This window comes from Nerophis ophidion, linkage group LG09 (assembly GCF_033978795.1).
Source record: "Nerophis ophidion isolate RoL-2023_Sa linkage group LG09, RoL_Noph_v1.0, whole genome shotgun sequence".
NCBI classification, from domain to species: domain Eukaryota; kingdom Metazoa; phylum Chordata; class Actinopteri; order Syngnathiformes; family Syngnathidae; genus Nerophis; species Nerophis ophidion.
Window position 1 is genome coordinate 35227851 of NC_084619.1, and position 19721 is coordinate 35247571.

Here is a 19721-nt window from a genome sequence, read left to right on the forward strand (position 1 = left end):
TGCACTAACCAACTAATATTGCATCAATTTGGTTAAAACCAGTTTTTCAAAAGTCATGTCAAAACCTTATTTGGGTTTTTGACTTTACAAGAAGGGATTACTGTATCTAAACTATAACATATCCAGACAAAAACCCCAAACTATATGTTTTAATTTTTTATTATTTCTTTACAAAAAGCACCAACAAAATCAATGTAAAGTGGTCAGAATATGAATTTAAAGGAATAAATGTTTTTGACTTTGAAGGGGCCCTATTAATACAAAATCGACTTTTCTTACCTATTAATAACTGCTGTTGAGTATTTGGGATCTGAAATCAGAATATATAGGCATTATAGAGATACAGTATTTATAAAATAATATTGCCTTCTCCTTTCTCTCTATCCTATTGTTGCTGGGCAGGTTGACTCGTACATGCACATGCATCCTTTGCTGTTGCCATTTCTAATACAAAGTAGCACAGAGTTCGAACTTATACAGTGTATTTGTCAGTAGACTCCATATGGAATCGCTAAAAACTAAAACATGGGTGTAAGGGAGAAGGCACAGTCAAAGTGGAGCCATGTAAAGAAGACCGCCCACAAAATGCTGCATCCTGAAGAAACAGTCAGAAAGCAGCGTGCAAACTATCTGTAAAACATATTCTATGCAATTTTTGGACCAAAGAACCACCATTTCTTTACAGTACATGTTAGGTTGACCACAAGGCGGATATTGATATGAATTACAGGTCTTGTATCAGTCTTTCTTCTATCCCTTCATCCTCATTCCAAAATGATGATGCTGTGTGTGAATGATTAAAAGGTGGACTTTGACAACCTTTTGACGTCCGTGTTGAGTGAAGTGGTTCTAATGATAGACAATGTCTTCTGCCATGTTGGTAAAATTACATTCACGTAGAAGGCAATGGCAGCAATGTAGTGATAAACATGAATAAATATATTCACTTACAGTACAATGCAAAAGTCTTGTCCTAGCAATACATTATAACCACGTACAACTACAAGTTTACTGAGAAAAAAAAGGAAGACAGAGGGGGAAACTGTGGGGAGAAGAGGGGGATTAGACAGAGAGACACAAACAACAACAGCAAACACAATAATAACAACAACAACAATAGAGCAACATCAACAAATAGGATATGTACAAATATGAGCGTAAAAGTGATAGCTAAGAAGCAGTTAGCCAAATAAATAATAATACAGAAACGACAATGAGTATTATTACACTACAGCAATACAAATACCAATAGAAAAAGCGCTATTGATAATGAACAATACCAATAATTTGCCTCTATTATCAACAAAGCAGTTGTTCAAATGCAACAATACATATACGTAATGATAACAAGAGATACAAAATAATGCATAAAAATGGAGGGGAAGAAAGAGAAGCAACCTATATTAACCTTGTAGATTGTTATAGTAACAATAGTTTAAGCTTTGTCAGTGTGCCATGTGTTACCCAGTTTACCCCAGGGTAACAACGTTTATATATGTTTGATGAAACATGATTATGTGCATGAGTGTAGGTATGTATATGTACTTGTATATGTACAGTATGTATATATGTATGTTTGTACAGTGAATGTATATGCACCACTTTCCAATTGCATACACAGTCTTGATGAATCACACGGAACACGCCCACTAATAATACCCGCAATTGTATAGCTTTGTTTACCGCATGTTGTTTGGATCTTAGTAAATCAGGCCATAAGGGATTGGTCTTCTGGGATTTCATATCTAGAATGTTCAGTTAAACTGTCCTGTAAGACAAGATGTGGGCTTGGTTAAATTAGTCAGAGGCTGAGCTGTCAGTTTGGTTGAGAGAAATTTCCTGTGACAATAATGACACACACATTCCTGTACCAACCACAATCTGGTCGATTCATGGCCTGGACACACACACGCACACACACTTTTGCTATGTCAGAATAAACATCACGCCATGGATATATACTGTATTTGTTCAGTCATTCCACAGCAGTTTGGAATACCAACTCATACTGTGAATGTACCAGATCAGGGAAAAACACACTTATACAATTAATACATGTTACCCTTGAAAAAGTTTAAAGAAAAAAAAAAAACTTGAATTAGCGAGCCAAAAAATATTTCTTCTTTTCAGACCTGTGCATATTTTCCAAGGTAGAAAGGCCCACAAAACCCTCCTCCTTCCTCCACCCTTTTATAGAAACCCACAGCCCACACACACAGGATAAAAGAAGCACAAGGGATGATTGTCACATTTACGTTTGTATGTTTTATACTTCTTCTGCAGAATGTTCAAAAAGTCGTGGTGTAAAATGGACACATGGAAGGCAAGTGTCACATTTTACAATGTGTTTGTCACATGTTCACCTTCGCTCCTCGTGCTTTAGTGAGGTACATTCCAGTCTGCATGACTCACCCAGCTGGCATCAGGTTAGTCTGAATCACATTCTGTACACCAGGTTAAACTTTTGGGACTTTTTGCTTCAGTGTCAGCTCTTGACTGCTGCGTATGACACATTCTTCCACGTGTCTATGAGCCTGTGCACTGCAGGGCTTTTCATTAAAGTAGTCCATGTTGCACAACAATCATTTGAAACCTGACACCAGACTGTGGCACATTTGAAGAGGGAGTAATTCATTGCTGAATTATAAAAAGGCGAGGTTATATATCACACATTTCATGCACCCATCCATTCTACTGCTTGTCCTTTTAGGGGTCACAGGGGGTGCTGGAGCCTATCTCAGTTGCATCCGGGCGGAAGGCGGTGCACACCCTGGACAAGTCGCCAACACAGATAGACAGACAACATTCACACACTAGGGCCAATTTAATGTTGCCAATCAATCTATCCCCAGGTGCATGTCTTTGGAGGTGGGAGGAAGCCGGAGTACCCGGAGGGAACCCACGCAGTCACGGGGAGAACATCCAAACTCCACAGAAAGATCCCAAGCGCAGGATCTTCGTATTGTGAGGCACATGCACTAACCCCTCTTACACCGTGCTGCCCCTGATTGCATACAAACCCCGTTTCCATATGAGTTGGGAAATTGTGTTAGATGTAAATATAAACGGAATACAATGATTTGCAAATCATTTTCAACCCATATTCAGTTAAATATGCTACAAAGACAACATATTTGATGTTCAAACTGATAAACTTTTTTTATTTTTGCAAATAATCATTAACTTTAGAATTTGATGCCAGCAACACATGACCAAAAAGTTTGGAAAGGGGACAATAAATACTGATAAAGTTGAGGAATGCTCATCAAACACTTATATGGAACATCCCACAGGTGTGCAGGCTAATTGGGAACAGTTGGGGCCCATGATTGGGTATGAAAACAGCTTTCATGAAATGCTAAGTCATTCACAAACAAGGATGGGGTGAGGGTCACCACTTTGTAAGAAAATTGTCGAGCAGTTTTAGAACAACATTTCTCAACGAGCTATTGCAAGGAATTTAGGGATTTTTGTTGTGTCACACACACACACACTCTGTGTTTACCGCTGCTGCAAGAGCACGCAGAGACTCCACTGCAAACTCCAAACACGCCCCCGCACTCATCAAGTGGCCCACGCCCATTCTCCGTCCCAGCCGGCGACAGTCCACACCTGACACACCTGATGTTGATGAGGGAGGGCAGTATAAAGATTGCCGACGCTGAATCCTCGATGTCGGAACGTATACTACTCCTAAACTTGCTCGTTGCCTATTTCCTTGTGCCCTTGTGTTTTCCCTGATCCCTGCTTCTCCTGCTCTTCCCACAGTGTCGTGTCACCACCGCTGCTTCCTTCCTGGATCCCCGACCTCGTTTTTGGACTTTGAACTCGCTCTCCTGCCTTTGCCCCCTCGCTTGAACTTTGGACTTCATCTGGCTTGCTCCCTTTCGGATTTGGACGCCATTTCATCCAACACGCACCTCAACAACCCTCACGGTATTTACATATGATAATTCAACACGTAGCCATGAATGCAGACACATAGTATCATACACACTCCACGTAATCATCAAGTTCTAAATAAACCAATTGAATTTGACATCCCACTGCTCTACCGTCGCCTTTCCCAGTTGAAAACCATAACAATTTTACCATCTACGGTCCGTAAAATCATCAAAAAGTTCAGAGAATCTGGAGAAATCACTGCACGTAAGCGATGATATTATGGACTTTTGATCAGTCAGTCGGTACTGCATCAAAAACCGACATCAGTGTGTAAAGGATATCATCACATGGGCTCAGGAACACTTCATAAAGCCACTGTCAGTAACAACAGTTGGTCGCTACATCTGTAAGTGCAAGTTAAAACTCTACTATGCAAAGCCAAACCCATTTATCAACAACATCCTGAAACGCCGACAGCTTACCTGGGGCCGAGCTCACCTAAGATGGACTGATGCAAAGTGGAAAGGTGTTCTGTGGTCTGACGTGTCTACATTTCAAATTATATTTGGAAACAGAGGATGTGGTGTCCTCCAGAACAAAGAGAAAAATAACCATTCGGATTGTTATAGGCGCAAAGTTCAAAAGCCAGCATCTGTGATGGTATGGAGGGTGTATTTGTGGCCAAAGCATGGGTAACTTACACATCTGTGAAGGCACCATTAATGCTGAAAGGTCCATACAGGTTTTGGAGCAACATATGTTGTCATCCAAGCAACGTTATCATGGACGCCCTGCTTATTTTAGCAAGACAAGTGTTACAACAGCGTGGCTTCGTAAAAAAAGAGTGCAGGTACTTTCCTGGCCCGCCTGCAGTCCAGACCTGTCTCCTATAGAAAATGTGTGGCCCATTATGAAGCGTAAAATACGACAGCGGAGACCCTGGACTGTTGAACGACTGAAGGTCTACATAAAACAAGAATTGGAAACAATTCCACTTTCAAAGCTTCAACAATTAGTTTCCTCAGTTCCCAAACGTTTATTGAGTGTTGTTAAAAGAAAAGGTGATGTAACACAGTGGTGAACATGCCCTTTCCCAACTACTTTGGCACGTGTTGCAGCCATGAAATTCTAAGAATTATTTGCAAAAAAAAAAAAAGAAAGTTTATGAGTTTGAACATCAAATAGCTTGTGTTAGTAGTGCATTCAATTGAATATGGGTTGAAAATGATTTGCATATCATTGTATTCCGTTTATATTTACATCTTACACAATTTCCCAACTCATATGGAAACGGGGTTTGTAATTGACAAATATAATTAAACAATTATTGTAACCCTGTAGGGACTTCTGATTCTAACTCACCTCAAAGCTGAACACAACATAAAAATGATTGAGTTTTTGAAGGCTGTAAAAACATTTAGACATTTTTTTCTTCATTCTTTTGGTCAGATTTCTCAACTAACTTCAATCCTAAACAAAAATATCTAACATTTAAATTTGACCCTTTTGATGTCACTGGTACAATTTCGTAATATAATTCATGTTACACAAATGTATTCTTATAGACAACAGTGACATAATTTGTTCAAAAGGCCTTCATAGGGTTAAAATGAAAAATAAAAAACATTGCATGTTTGTTGATTTTGTTTAAGATTTAACATGAAAAAACAAAAAAAAAACTATTGTATATCATGTATTATCGAGTAAAACAACAAAAATGATGTGGCTGGCCACTTGAAATTATGTGGAGGCCCACTTTAAAGGATGTGGTGACCCATTTCAAATGAAGTGTTGGGCCACTTGAAATGAAGTGTTGGGCCACTTCAAATTAAGTAGTGGGCCATTTAAAAGGTGAGCCACTCCTAATGAGGTGGTGGGTCAAATCTAATGATGTGGCTGGCCACTTAAAATGATGTAGAGGGCCATTTAAAATGATGTTCTGGTCCACATAAAATGATGTGGTAACCACTTAAAATGATGTAGCAGGCCATTTCATATTATGTGGATGACCTCTCAAAAACATGTTATGAGCCACATAAAATTACAAACCCCGTTTCCATATGAGTTGGGAAATTGCGTTGGATGTAAATATAAACGGAATACAATGATTTGCAAATCCTATTTAACCCATATTCAATTGAATATGCTACAAAGACAACATATCTGATTTTCAAACTCATAAACGTATTATTATTTTTTTTTTGCAAATAATAATTAACTTAGAATTTCATGGCTGCAACACATGCCAAAGTAGTTGGGAAAGGGCATGTTCACCACTGTGTTACATCATCTTTTCTTTCAACAACATTTAATAAACCGAAGGAACCAATTGTTGAAGCTTTGAAAGTGGAATTCTTTCCCATTCTTGTTTTGTGTAGAGCTTCAGTGTTTCAACAGTCCGGGGTCTCCGCTGTCGTATTTTACCCTTTATAATGCGCCACACATTTTCGATGGGAGACAGGTCTGGACTGCAGGTGGGCCAGGAAAGTACCCGCAGTCTTTTTTTACGAAGCCACGCTGTTGTAACACATGCCGGATGTGGCTTGTCATTGTATTGTTGAAATAAGCAGGGGCGTCCATGAAAAAGACGGCGCTTAGATGGCAGCATATGTTGTTCCAAAAGCTGTATGTACCTTTCAGCATTAATGGTGCCTTCACAGATGTGTAAGTTGCCTATGCCTTGGGCACTAATGCACCCCCATACCATCACAGATGCTGGCTTTTGAAATTTGCGTCGATAACAGTCTGGTTTGCTTACCTTTTGATGACACAATGTCAAATATTTCCAAAAACAATTTGAAATGTGGACTCATCAGACCACAGAACACTTTTCCACTTTGCATCAGTCTATCTTAGATGATCTCGGGCCCAGAGAAGCCAGCGGCGTTTCAAGATATTGTTGATAAATGGGTTTGGCTTTGCATTGTAGAGCTTTAACTTGCACTTACAGATGTAGCGACCAACTGTATTCAGTGACAGTGGTTTTCTGAAGTGTTCCTGAGCCCATGTGGTGATATCCTTTAGAGATGGATGTCGGTTTTTGATACAGTGCCGTCTGAGGATTCGAAGGTCACGGTCATTCAATGTTGGTTTCCGGCCATGCCGCTTACGTGGAGTGATTTCTCCTGAATCTCTGAACCTTTTGATGATATTATGGACCGTAGATGTTGAAATCCCTAAAATTCTTGCAATTGCACTTTGAGAAACGTTGTTCCTAAACTGTTTGACTATTTGCTCACGCATGCCTTTGGTAAGCGCAGGAGTGAGAAGAGGTTTTAAAATAATTAGCGCATGCTTACTTTTACCGCATGCCTTTGGTAAGCACAGGAGTGAGAAGAGGTTTTAAAATAATTAGCGCATGCTTACTTTTACCGCATGCCTTTGGTAAGTGCCGGAGTGAGAAGAGGTTTTAGATCAATTAGCGCATGCTTACTTTTACCGCATGCCTTTGGTAAGCGCAGGAGTGAGAAGAGGTTTTAAATTAATTAGCGCATGCTTACTTTTACCACATACCTTTGGTAAGCGCAGGAGTGAGAAGCGGTTTTAAAATAATTAGCGCATGCATACTTTTACCGCATGCCTTTGGTAAGTGCCGGAGTGAGAAGAGGTTTTAGATTAATTAGCACACACTTACTTTTACCGCATGCCTTTTGTAAGCGCAGGAGTGAGAAAAGGTTTTGAAATAATTAGCGCATGCTTACTTTTACCGCATGCCTTTGGTAAGCGCCGGAGTGAAAAGAGATTTTAAATTAATTAACGCATGCTTACTTTTACCGCATACCTTTGGTAAGCACAGGAGTGAGAAGAGGTTTTAAAATATTTATCGCATGCTTACTTTTACCGCATGCCTTTGGTAAGTGCCGAAGTGAGAAGAGGTTTTAGATTAACTAGCACATGCTTACTTTTACCACATGCTTTTGGCAAGCGCAGGAGTGAGAAAAGGTTTTAAAATAGATAACGCATGCTTACTTTTACCGCATGCCTTTGGTAAGCGCCGGAGAGAGAAGAGGTTTTAAATTAATTAGCGCATGCTTACTTTTACCACATGCCTTTGGTAAGCGCAGGAGTGAGAAAAGGTTTTGAAATAATTAGCGCATGCTTACTTTTACCGCATGCCTTTGGTAAGCGCAGGAGTGAGAAGAGGTTTTAAAATAATTAGTGCATGCTTACTTTTACCGCATGCCTTTGGTAAGCACAGGAGTGAGAAGAGGTTTTAAAATAATTAGCGCATGCTTACTTTTACCGCATGCCTTTGGTAATTGCCGGAGTGAGAAGAGGTTTTAGATCAATTAGCGCATGCTTACTTTTACCGCATGCTTTTGGTAAGCGCAGGAGTGAGAAGAGGTTTTAAATTAATTAGCGCATGCTTACTTTTACCGCATGCCTTTGGTAAGCGCAGGAGTGAGAAGAGTTTTTAAAATAATTAGCGCATGCTTACTTTTACCGCATGCCTTTGGTAAGTGCCGGAGTGAGAAGAGGTTTTAGATTAATCAGCACACGCTTACTTTTACCACATGCCTTTGGCAAGCGCAGGAGTGAGAAGAGGTTTTAAAATAGATAGCGCATGCTTACTTTTTCCGCATGCCTTTGGTAAGCGCCGGAGAGAGAAGATGTTTTAAATTAATTAGCGCATGCTTACTTTTACCACATGCCTTTGGCAAGCGCAGGAGTGAGAAGAGGTTTTAAAATAATTAGCGCATGCTTACTTTTACCGCATGCCTTTGGTAAGTGCCGGAGTGAGAAGAGCCTTTGACATAATTAGCGCATGCTTACTTTTACTGCATGCCTTTGGTAAGCGCAGGAGTGAGAAGAGGTTTTAAAGTAATTAGCGCATGCTTACTTTTACCGCATGCCTTTGGTAAGTGCCGGAGTGAGAAGAGGTTTTAAAATAATTAGCGCATGCTTACTTTTACCGCATGCCTTTGGTAAGTGCCGGAGTGAGAAGAGGTTTTAGATTAATTAGCGCATGCTTACTTTTACCGCATGCCTTTGGTAAGCGCAGGAGTGAGAAGAGTTTTTAAAATAATTAGCGCATGCTTACTTTTACCACATGCCTTTGGTAAGTGCCGGAGTGAGAAGAGGTTTTAGATTAATTAGCGCATGCTTACTTTTACCGCATGCCTTTGGTAAGCGCAGGAGTGAGAAGCGGTTTTAAAATAATTAGCGCATGCTTACTTTTACCGCATGCCTTTGGTAAGTGCCGGAGTGAGAAGAGGTTTTAGATTAATTAGCACATGCTTACTTTTACCGCATGCCTTTTGTAAGCGCAGGAGTGAGAAGAGGTTTTGAAATAATTAGCGCATGCTTACTTTTACCGCATGCCTTTGGTAAGCGCCGGAGTGAGAAGAGGTTTTAAATTAATTAGCGCATGCTTACTTTTACCGCATGCCTTTGGTAAGCGCCGGAGTGAGAAGAGTTTTTAAAATAATTAGCGCATGCTTACTTTTACCACATGCCTTTGGTAAGTGCCGGAGTGAGAAGAGGTTTTAGATTAATTAGCGCATGCTTACTTTTACCGCATGCCTTTGGTAAGCGCAGGAGTGAGAAGCGGTTTTAAAATAATTAGCGCATGCTTACTTTTACCGCATGCCTTTGGTAAGCGCAGGAGTGAGAAGAGGTTTTAAAATAATTAGCGCATGCTTACTTTTACCGCATGCCTTTGGTAAGTGCCGGAGTGAGAAGAGGTTTTAGATCAATTAGCGCATGCTTACTTTTACCGCATGCCTTTGGTAAGCGCAGGAGTGAGAAGAGGTTTTAAATTAATTAGCGCATGCTTACTTTTACCGCATGCCTTTGGTAAGTGCCGGAGTGAGAAGAGGTTTTAGATCAATTAGCGCATGCTTACTTTGACCGCATGCCTTTGGTAAGCGCAGGAGTGAGAAGAGGTTTTAAATTAATTAGCGCATGCCTACTTTTACCGCATGCATTTGGTAAGTGCCGGAGTGAGAAGAGGTTTTAGTTAGCGCATGCTTACTTTTACCGCATGCCTTTGGTAAGCGCCGGAGAGAGAAGATGTTTTAAATTAATTAGCGCATGCTTACTTTTACCGTATGCCTTTGGTAAGCGCAGGAGTGAGAAGCGGTTTTAAAATAATTAGCGCATGCTTACTTATACCGCATGCCTTTGGTAAGTGCCGGAGTGAGAAGAGGTTTTAGATTAATTGGCGCATGCTTACTTTTACCGCATGCCTTTGGTAAGCGCAGGAGTGAGAAGCGGTTTTAGAATAATTAGCGCATGCTTACTTTTACCGCATGCCTTTGGTAAGCGCAGGAGTGAGAAGAGGTTTTGAAATAATTAGCGCATGCTTACTTTTACCGCATGCCTTTGGTAAGCGCAGGAGTGAGAAGAGGTTTTGAAATAATTAGCGCATGCTTACTTTTACCGCATGCCTTTGGTAAGCGCAGGAGTGAGAATAGGTTTTAAAATAATTATCGCCCCGGCGGCAATTCAAGGAAATACAGTAATTCACTAATTCACTCCAATATACACTTGGCACAGCTGCACTGGCTAGCCTTTGTTAGATATGCTAAATACTCACTCCTGTTACTCTCTGTCCTGTTATTCCAATAAATCACCTTGGGTTTGGGAACCTTGACAGAAATAAAAAGTTGTCTAACCCCAGATTCCCACGACATGTGTAATGGCTGCTGCCACGGTGGGTACAGCTGCCACTGCCTGTGGACATGCTGGACAGTCTGCTGCCCTGCACCATAAACTCATGCATTGGTACAAATCACAACATGTAATTTATTTTCACAATAAAATACACAGCGTCCAAGGCGGAATATATTTTACACCTTGAAACGTCCCAATGGATGGGGACAGACCTTAAGTCAACTAGTCAAGGGGTTCAGCAATATTTTACATCAGGGGTCACCGACCTTTTTGAAACCAAAAGCTACTTCTTGGGTACTGATTAATGCGAAGGGCTACTAGTTTGATACACACTTAAATACATTGCCAGAAATAGCCAATTTGCTCAATTTACGTTTAATAAATAAATCTATACAAAAAAAATGGGTATTTCTGTCTGCCATTCCGTCATACATTTTTTTTCCTTTTACGGAAGTTTTTTGTAGTGAATAAATGATGAAAAAAACACTTAATTGAACGATTTAAAAGAGGAGAAAACAGGAAAAAAATGAAAATTGCATTTTGAAACATAGTTTATCTTCTATTTCGACTCTTTAAACTTCAAAATGCAACCGAAAAAAAATAAAAATAAAAACTAGCTAATTTGAATCTTTTAGAAAAAATTAAAAAAAGAATTTATGGAACATCATTAGTCATTTTTCCTGATTAAGATTAATTTTAGAATTTTAATGACATGTTTTAAATAGGTTATAATCCAACCTGCACTTTGTTAAAATATATAACAAATTGGACAAAGCTATATTTCTAACAAAGACAAATCATTATTTCTTCTAGTTTTTCCAGAACAAAAATTTTAAAAGAAATTCAAAAGACTTTGAAATGAGATTTAAATGTGATTCTACAGATTTTCTAGATATGCCAGAATATTTTTTTTTAATTTAATTCATAATAAGTTTGAAGAAATATTTCACAAATATTCTTTGTCGAAAAAACAGAAGCTAAAATGAAGAATTAAATTAAAATGTATTTATTATTCTTTACAATAAAAAACATAAAAATACTTGAACATTGATTTAAATTGTCAGGAAAGAAGAGGAAGGAATTTAACAGGTATATGTGTTTAAAAATCCTAAAATCATTTTTAAGGTTGTATTTTTTCTCTAAAATTGTCTTTCTGAAAGTTATAAGAAGCAAAGTAAAAAAATAATTGAATTTATTTAAACAAGTCTTTTAAATATTTTCTTGGATTTTCAAATTCTATTTGAGTTTTGTCTCTCTTAGAATTAAAAATGTCGAGCAAAGCGAGACCAGCTTGCTAGTAAATAAAGAAAATTTAAAAAATAGAGGCAGCTCACTGGTAAGTGCTGCTATTTGAGCTATTTTTAGAACAGGTCAGCGGGCGACTCATCTGGTCCTTACGGGCGACTTGGTGCCCGCGGGCACCGCGTTGGTGACCCATGATTTACATTATTGACACGATGCAGGAGGAGATGCTGTTTCTGGAGGTCCAAAAACAAATAATCGTGTTACAAGCATTGCTTGGGACAGCTATTTTTAGGCGTGTTGTTTCCTGCTCCAAATACAAAAATAAAGTAGTTCTTCTGCAAGGCAAAAGGGTTGTCTTTTCCACACGTCAAGGCAAGTCAATGCATACCATGGCCGCTGGGTACTGATGGACGGCATATCATGGAAGTGATCTGCAGCACAACAGGTCAACATTCCTTACACATGTAGTGGAAATCTGGGGTTAAATGGGCCATTTTTAGTCGTTCAGTATGGGCCTGATTGATTAACGGTTGACTTGTGCTAAAACACGTGCAAACCTGATAACACACGCAAAACTGATCCACTAAACTTGGGGGCAGAGGGTTGTGTCTCTTAAGTGAGCATAATAACGAGAGCCATCCATTCAGCGTGTCTGATTTCATGAATATACAGACTATCTGATCATCACATTACCCACAATATTGGGAAGAGACAATGTAAGTCATGCATAATGTGTGCTCTATCAAGATTAAAACTGTTCTGCATCTTTGATTTAGTTAATCTAGAAAGGACGTTTCAAACTGGCAGTTGCACAGAAATGGCTGAATGCCTGAAGAGGTGATCATGCTGCAGCTCCTTCCCATCTGAGGTTGTCAACATACATTATATTGCCAAAAGTATTTGTCCACCTGCCTTGACTCACATATGAAGTTTAAAGGCCTACTGAAACCCACTACTACCCACCATGCAGTCTGATAGTTTATATATCCATCCATCCATCCATTTCTACCGCTTATTCCCTTTTGGGGTCACGGGGGGCGCTGGCGCCTATCTCAGCTACAATCGGGCGGAAGGCGGGGTACACCCTGGACAAGTCGCCACCACATCGCAGGGCCAACACAGATAGACAAACAACATTCACACTCACATTCACACACTAGGGCCAATTTAGTGTTGCCAATCAACCTATCCCCAGGTGCATGTCTTTGGAAGTGGGAGGAAGCCGGAGTACCCGGAGGGAACCCACCCAGTCACGGGGAGGACATGCAAACTCCACACAGAAAGATTTGAACCCAGGACTGCAGGAACTTCGTATTGTGAGGCAGATGCACTAACCCCTCTGCCACCGGAAGTTTCGTCTTGAAAACGTTGTGTAATGATGACGTGTACGCGTGACGTCACAGGGTTTTAGGAAGTATGAGCGCTACGCACACACACAGGTAAAAGTCGTCTGCTTTAACGGCATAATTACACAATATTTTGGACATCTGTGTTGCTGAATCTTTTGCAATTTGTTCAATTAATATTGGAGAAGTCACAGTGGAAAAATGGAGTTGGGAAGCTTTAGCCACACAAACACACGGTGATTCCTTGTTTAAAATTCCCAGAGGTGAAAATGTATTATAGATCAGAGCGCGGTCAAGCGAACATGAATCCAGACCAAACGTCAACCAGCAGGTTTCGGTGGGAAAATTGTGGTTAAAAAGTCAGTTCTTACCGGAGAAAAGCTGAGCTTGTGCCGTCCATAGCTGCCGTCGACTCCCCTGAGACACTGCGCGTCAACACCCGGCCGTGGAGACACCCTTCCGACTATCAGGTACTATTAAACTCACTAAAACACTAGCAACACAATAGAAAGACGAGGGATTTCCCAGAATTATCCTAGTAAATGTGTTTAAAAACATCGGAATATGTCCCAATGCTATCGTGTTTTTTTTTTTCTAGTCCGTCGCTATCAATATCCTCAAACACGAATCTTTCATCCTCGCTCAAATTAATGGGGAAATTGTCGTTTTCTCGGTCCGAATAACTGTTTTTGTTGGAGACTCCCATTAAAATCAATGTGAATATATGAGGAGCCATCAACATGTGACATCATCGTCTGCGACTTCCGGTAAAGGCAAGGCTTTTTCAGGAAGTACCAAATGTGGCGAACTTTATCGTCGATTTTCTCTTCTAAATCCTTTCAGCAAAAATATGGCAATATCGCGAAATGATCAAGTATGACACATAGAATGGACCTGCTATCCCCGTTTAAATAAGAAAATCTCATTTCAGTAGGCCTTTAAGTGCCATCCCATTCCTAACCCTTAAGGTTCAATATGATTTCGGCCCAACTTGTGCAGCTATTACAGTTTCAACTCTTCTGGGAAGGCTGTCCACAAGGTTGCGGATTGTGTTTATAGGAATTTTCCACCATTCTTCCAAAAGCGCATGGGTGAGGTCACACACTGTGTTGGTTGAGAAAGCCTAGCTGTCAGTCTCTGTTCTAATTCATCCCAAAGGTGTTCTATCTGGTTTTAAGTAAGGACTCTGTGCAAGCCAGTCAAGTTCATCCACACCAGACTCTGTCATCCATGTCTTTATACACCTTGCTGTGTGCACTGGTGCACAGTCCTGTTGGAAGAGGAAGGGGCCCGCTCCAAACTGTTCCCACAAGGTTGGGAAAATGGAATTTTCCAAAATGTTTTTCTATCCTGGAACATTCGAAATTCGTTTCACGGGAACAAAGGGGCAAAGTCCAACTTCTGAAAAACAACCCCAAACCATAATTCCTCCTCCATCAAATTTCACACTCGGCACAAGACCATCCGAAATGTACCGTTCTTCTGGCAACCTCCAAACCCAGACTCATCCATCAGATTGCCAGATGGAAAAACATGATTTATCACTCCAGAGAACGCATCTCCACTGTTCTAGAGTCCGGTAGCGAAGTGCTTTACACCACGGCATCCGACGCTTTGCATTGGACTTTGTGATGTATGGCTTAGATACAGCTACTCAGCCATGGAAACCCATTCCATGAAGTTCTCTGCTGTAGGTGGGCTAATTGGAAAGTCATATGAAGTTTGGAGCTCTGTAGCAACTGACGGTACAGAAAGTCGGCGCCCTATTTGCACCATGCGCTCCAGCATCCGGTGACCCCTCTCTGTCAGTTTTCGTGGCCTACCACTTGGTGGCTGAGTTAATGTTGTTCCCAAACTCTTTCATTTGATTATAATAAAGCCGACAGTTGACATTGGGATATTTAGGAGCAAGGAAATTATAAGACTGGATTTGTTGCACAGGTGGCATGCTAGGACAGTTCCACACTGGAAATCACTGAGTGCGACCCATTCTTTCACAAATGTTTGTATAAACAGTCTCCACGCCTAAGTGCTTGATTTTATACACCTGTGGCTGGGCCAAGTGATTAGAGCACCTGATTCTGATCATTTAAATGGGTGGCCAAATACTTTTTGGCAATATAGTGTATATGGAGTGTTAAAACTATAAACATATTAGACATATTGTCTATTCAGCAATGTCATTTAATAATTTTATAGCTGATGGATGATTCAAGGGACTTATAAAAACAAATTAAAATGATGTGTTTTAGTGTCTTCTGGTGTTCTTATTAATGATTTGTGTTTTTCCATACATATGAAAATAACTTGCACAATATGAGCCCGCTTGCAGTTAGTGCCAGCATCTTCCATGGCCGCACCTTCAGCAGGATAAAAAAAGTGGGTTTCAATGTAGACGCACCACAGGACTGTCTCTAAAATGCCTATAAAAAGTGGCATATGTCTGCTGAATGTTTCTAAACATAGGAACACGTCATAGGTAGGAGCAAAATAACATGTGCAGTAAATGAGTGTCTCCATAGTGAAAGCCACATAATAAGTGCAAAAAAATCATTTAAATAAGGCTTTGCACCAGGTATCAACTAAACGATCTTAGTAGATCACATTTAGTTTTAAACTTAGACAAACTATATTGATCCATAAGGGCAATTGTTCCACACAGTAGCTCAGTTTCCAAGGATGGAAAGGGTAAGGATGGAAAGGGTAAGGATGGAAAGGATAAGGCAGGTATTAAGTAGACAAACATTGTACCATAGTAGCAATATAAAATATAACATATATGTAATATTTACATATATTATGGAGACAGTATATAATATATACTGATATATTGAATTAAATATATTATACTATATTTTTATATAATATATGCAATAAATAACAAATCATGTACAATATCAATCAATCAATCAATCAATGTTTACTTATATAGCCCTAAAAATTATATTATATGTCACAGCTGCAGCAAAAAAAAAAACCAAAAACTTTTTTATAGTTATTTTCAAATTACAGTAAGGTTAAAAAAAAAGAAAATTAAGTGTATTGTGAGAGATGCACAAAAAGCAAAGAGCAGTGATTTAGTGGAATGGCCCTTATCCATTAAACAATAATTAATTAATTTAAAACCTCTTCTCACTCCGGCGCTGACCAAAGGCATGCGGTAAATTTAGGCCTGCGCTTAAAAATTTGAGTGTGATGTAAGGATATCATTATGAAAAGCACATTTGATTAAAAACAAAGTTATTATGGTCTTACATTTACTTATAAATGAAGTCCATGCGCAGCTCCTTCTGATCAAAAGCATCGATAACTTGTTTTAAAAAGTCTTCCTCATCTTTCTTCAGTTTTAAAAGTTTATCTGTCTCGATGGAGATCTTTATTACCTCCTGCTTCGATTGAAAGTCTCGTTTAGAGAACTGTTTTATTTTAGATATGTAATCTTCCATGTTAAAAGGGCAAGCAAGAGGAAAAAATAAACACACGCTGCTCACTCTTGCTGCTTGTTGTCACTTCTTCTGCAGCCGAGTAGTCGCAAGAAAGATCACTAGCGCCCTCTACCACCAGGAGGCGGGAGTCATTTAATGACTCATATTTGACACACACAGCTACGGTATATTAATAAAACATAGCTGCTTACTGTTGTTTTTAGCATATTCAATAGCTTGGACCTTATATCCTACTGAATAGCTCTTAATCTTCTTCCCTTTATGCGATTTCAAATTATTGAAATCAGCCTCCTCCATTTTGAAATTGATGACAGGTTAAGTGTCACTCGTGACGCTACAGTAAAGACAATGAATGAACACGGCCGCTGGAGCGCAGTTACACCTGTCATAGTGATAACACTGTGTTACACCTGTCATAGTGACAACACTGTGTTACACCTGTCATAGTGACAACACTGTGTTACACCTGTCATAGTGACAACACTGTGTTACACCTGTCATAGTGATAACACTGTGTTACACCTGTCATAGTGACAACACTGTGTTACACCTGTCATAGTGATAACACTGTGTTACACCTGTCATAGTGACAACACTGTGTTACACCTGTCATAGTGACAACACTGTGTTACACCTGTCATAGTGATAACACTGTTACACCTGTCATAGTGACAACACTGTGTTACACCTGTCGTAGTGATAACACTGTGTTACACCTGTCATAGTGACAACACTGTGTTACACCTGTCATAGTGACAACACTGTGTTACACCTGTCATAGTGACAACACTGTGTTACACCTGTCATAGTGACAACACTGTGTTACACCTGTCATAGTGACAACACTGTGTTACACCTGTCATAGTGACAACACTGTGTTACACCTGTCATAGTGACAACACTGTGTTACACCTGTCATAGTGACAACACTGTGTTACACCTGTCATAGTGACAACACTGTGTTACACCTGTCATAGGGATAACACTGTGTTACACCTGTCATAGTGACAACACTGTGTTACACCTGTCATAGTGATAACACTGTGTTACACTTGTCATAGTGACAACACTGTGTTACACCTGTCATAGTGATAACACTGTGTTACACCTGTCATAGTGAAAACACTGTGTTACACCTGTCATAGTGATAACACTGTGTTACACCTGTCATAGTGACAACACTGTGTTACACCTGTCATAGTGACAACCCTGTGTTACACCTGTCATAGTGACAACACTGTGTTACACCTGTCATAGTGACAACACTGTGTACTGTCGTGTTTGTTATTCTGTACATACATGTGATTATTTAATATTGTTAATTTTAGCAATACTATCGCTAATAATGATTATAATAAGTGTAATTTATTTATACTATACTATAATAGCTAAAGTACCTGCTACATTAAGTTAAAGTACCAATGATTGTCACACACAAACTAGGTGTGGTGAAATTCGTCATCTGCATTCGACCCATCCCCTTGTTCACCCCCTGGGAGGTGAGGGGAGCAGTGGGCAGCAGCGGCAGAGAATAATTTTTGGTGATTTAACACCCATTTCCAACCCTTGATGCTGAGTGCCAAGCAGTGAAAAAATCTGGTATGAGCTTTTAAACATAACCCGTTAACTGCTGCCAATCAAATGGTGAATAAGATACTCTGTAGGGTTCATTTGTTTATAAATCTGATTGTGATAAAGTCAGTGCTTCACCAGCCATGAACCTCCCCGCAAGTCACTGATATATATATATATATATATATATATATATATATATCCATCCATCCATTTTCTACCGCTTATTCCCTTTCGGGGTCGCGGGGGGCGCTGGCGCCTATCTCAGCTACAATCGGGCGGAAGGCAGGGTACACCCTGGACAAGTCGCCATATATATATGTATATATATATATATATATATATATATATATATATATATATATATATATATATATATATATATATATATATATATATATATATTTATATAAATGTGTGTATGTGTGTGAATTTGTGTGTGCATGCGCCCACATTGACGTGTGCGTGCGTGTGTGTGTGTGTGTGTGTGAGTCACTCATATTGGAGCTGGCAGTGCAAGTAAGGCCTTGTGTGGGAATGAGGTAGCAGTTTGACAGTTTTTACTGCTGGGAATTGTGGGTGTGAAACATGTTGCCTCGCTGCTGGATTTCACCGTATTACAGTGAGGTTATGATCTATGAGTGCAAATAAACAGCTTTGTTTCAGTCAATACTCTCCAATCATCTACGGCACCCGTGGATTGATGGTTTAATTTAAGCCACTCTACTATTTTTCTGTTTGCCTTTTGCGACAACAAAGCAATCTAAGTTGGTAAAATCAGCAATCATTGCTAAAATAAAACTTTTATATCAACAACCACACAATTGTAACTGTACAATACCTGCATCATGTACTGTAGTACCGTAGGTACCACGTCGAGGGTAGGAAGACGTTTAAGTAACTATCATTTCCCTAACATTGTGAGTGTCATGGGTTTTATTGTAGAGCAAGTTTATTTTCACTTCAGCAAATTTTAACATATACAGTCCATAATATCATCAAAATGTTCAGAAAATCTGGAGAAATAACTCCACGTAAGCAGCATGGCAGAAAACCAACATTGAATGACCGTGACCTTCGATCCCTCGGACGGCACTGTATCAATAACCGACATCAATCTCTAAAGGATATCACCACATGGCCTCAGGAACACTTCAGAAAACTACTGTCACTAAAAATAGTTTGTTGCTACCTCTGTAAGTGCAAGTTAAAGCTCTTCTATGTAAAGCGAAAGCCATTTATCAACAACATCCAGAAACGCCGCCGGCTTCTCTGGGCCCGAGATCATCTAAGATAGACTGATGCAAAGTGGAAAAGTGTTCTGTGGTCTGACGAGTCCACATTTCAAATTGTTTTTGGAAATATTCGACATCGTGTCATCCGGACCAACGGGGAAACGAACCATTCAGACTGTTATCAACGCAAAGTTCAGAAGCCAGCATCTGTGATGGTATGGGGGTGCATTAGTGCCCAAGGCATTGTAAGTTATACATTTGTGAAGGTACCATTAATGCTAAAAGGTACATCCAGGTTTTGGAACAACATATGCTGCTATCTAAGCGCCGTCTTTGGCATGAACACCCCTGCTTATTTCAGCAAGACAATGCCAAGC

General features: G+C 39.7%; 1 long non-coding RNA gene across 1 annotated transcript in view; it reads left to right on the forward strand.

Moving 5' to 3' along the window:
• The first annotated feature begins 3541 nt into the window (after positions 1-3541).
• LOC133559279 (uncharacterized) overlaps positions 3542-19721 on the forward strand; it is a 33167-nt gene continuing 16987 nt past the window's right edge. Inside the window, exon 1 of the long non-coding RNA XR_009808138.1 lies at positions 3542-3936. This is a non-coding gene — a long non-coding RNA (uncharacterized LOC133559279). The remainder of the gene's footprint in view (positions 3937-19721) is intronic.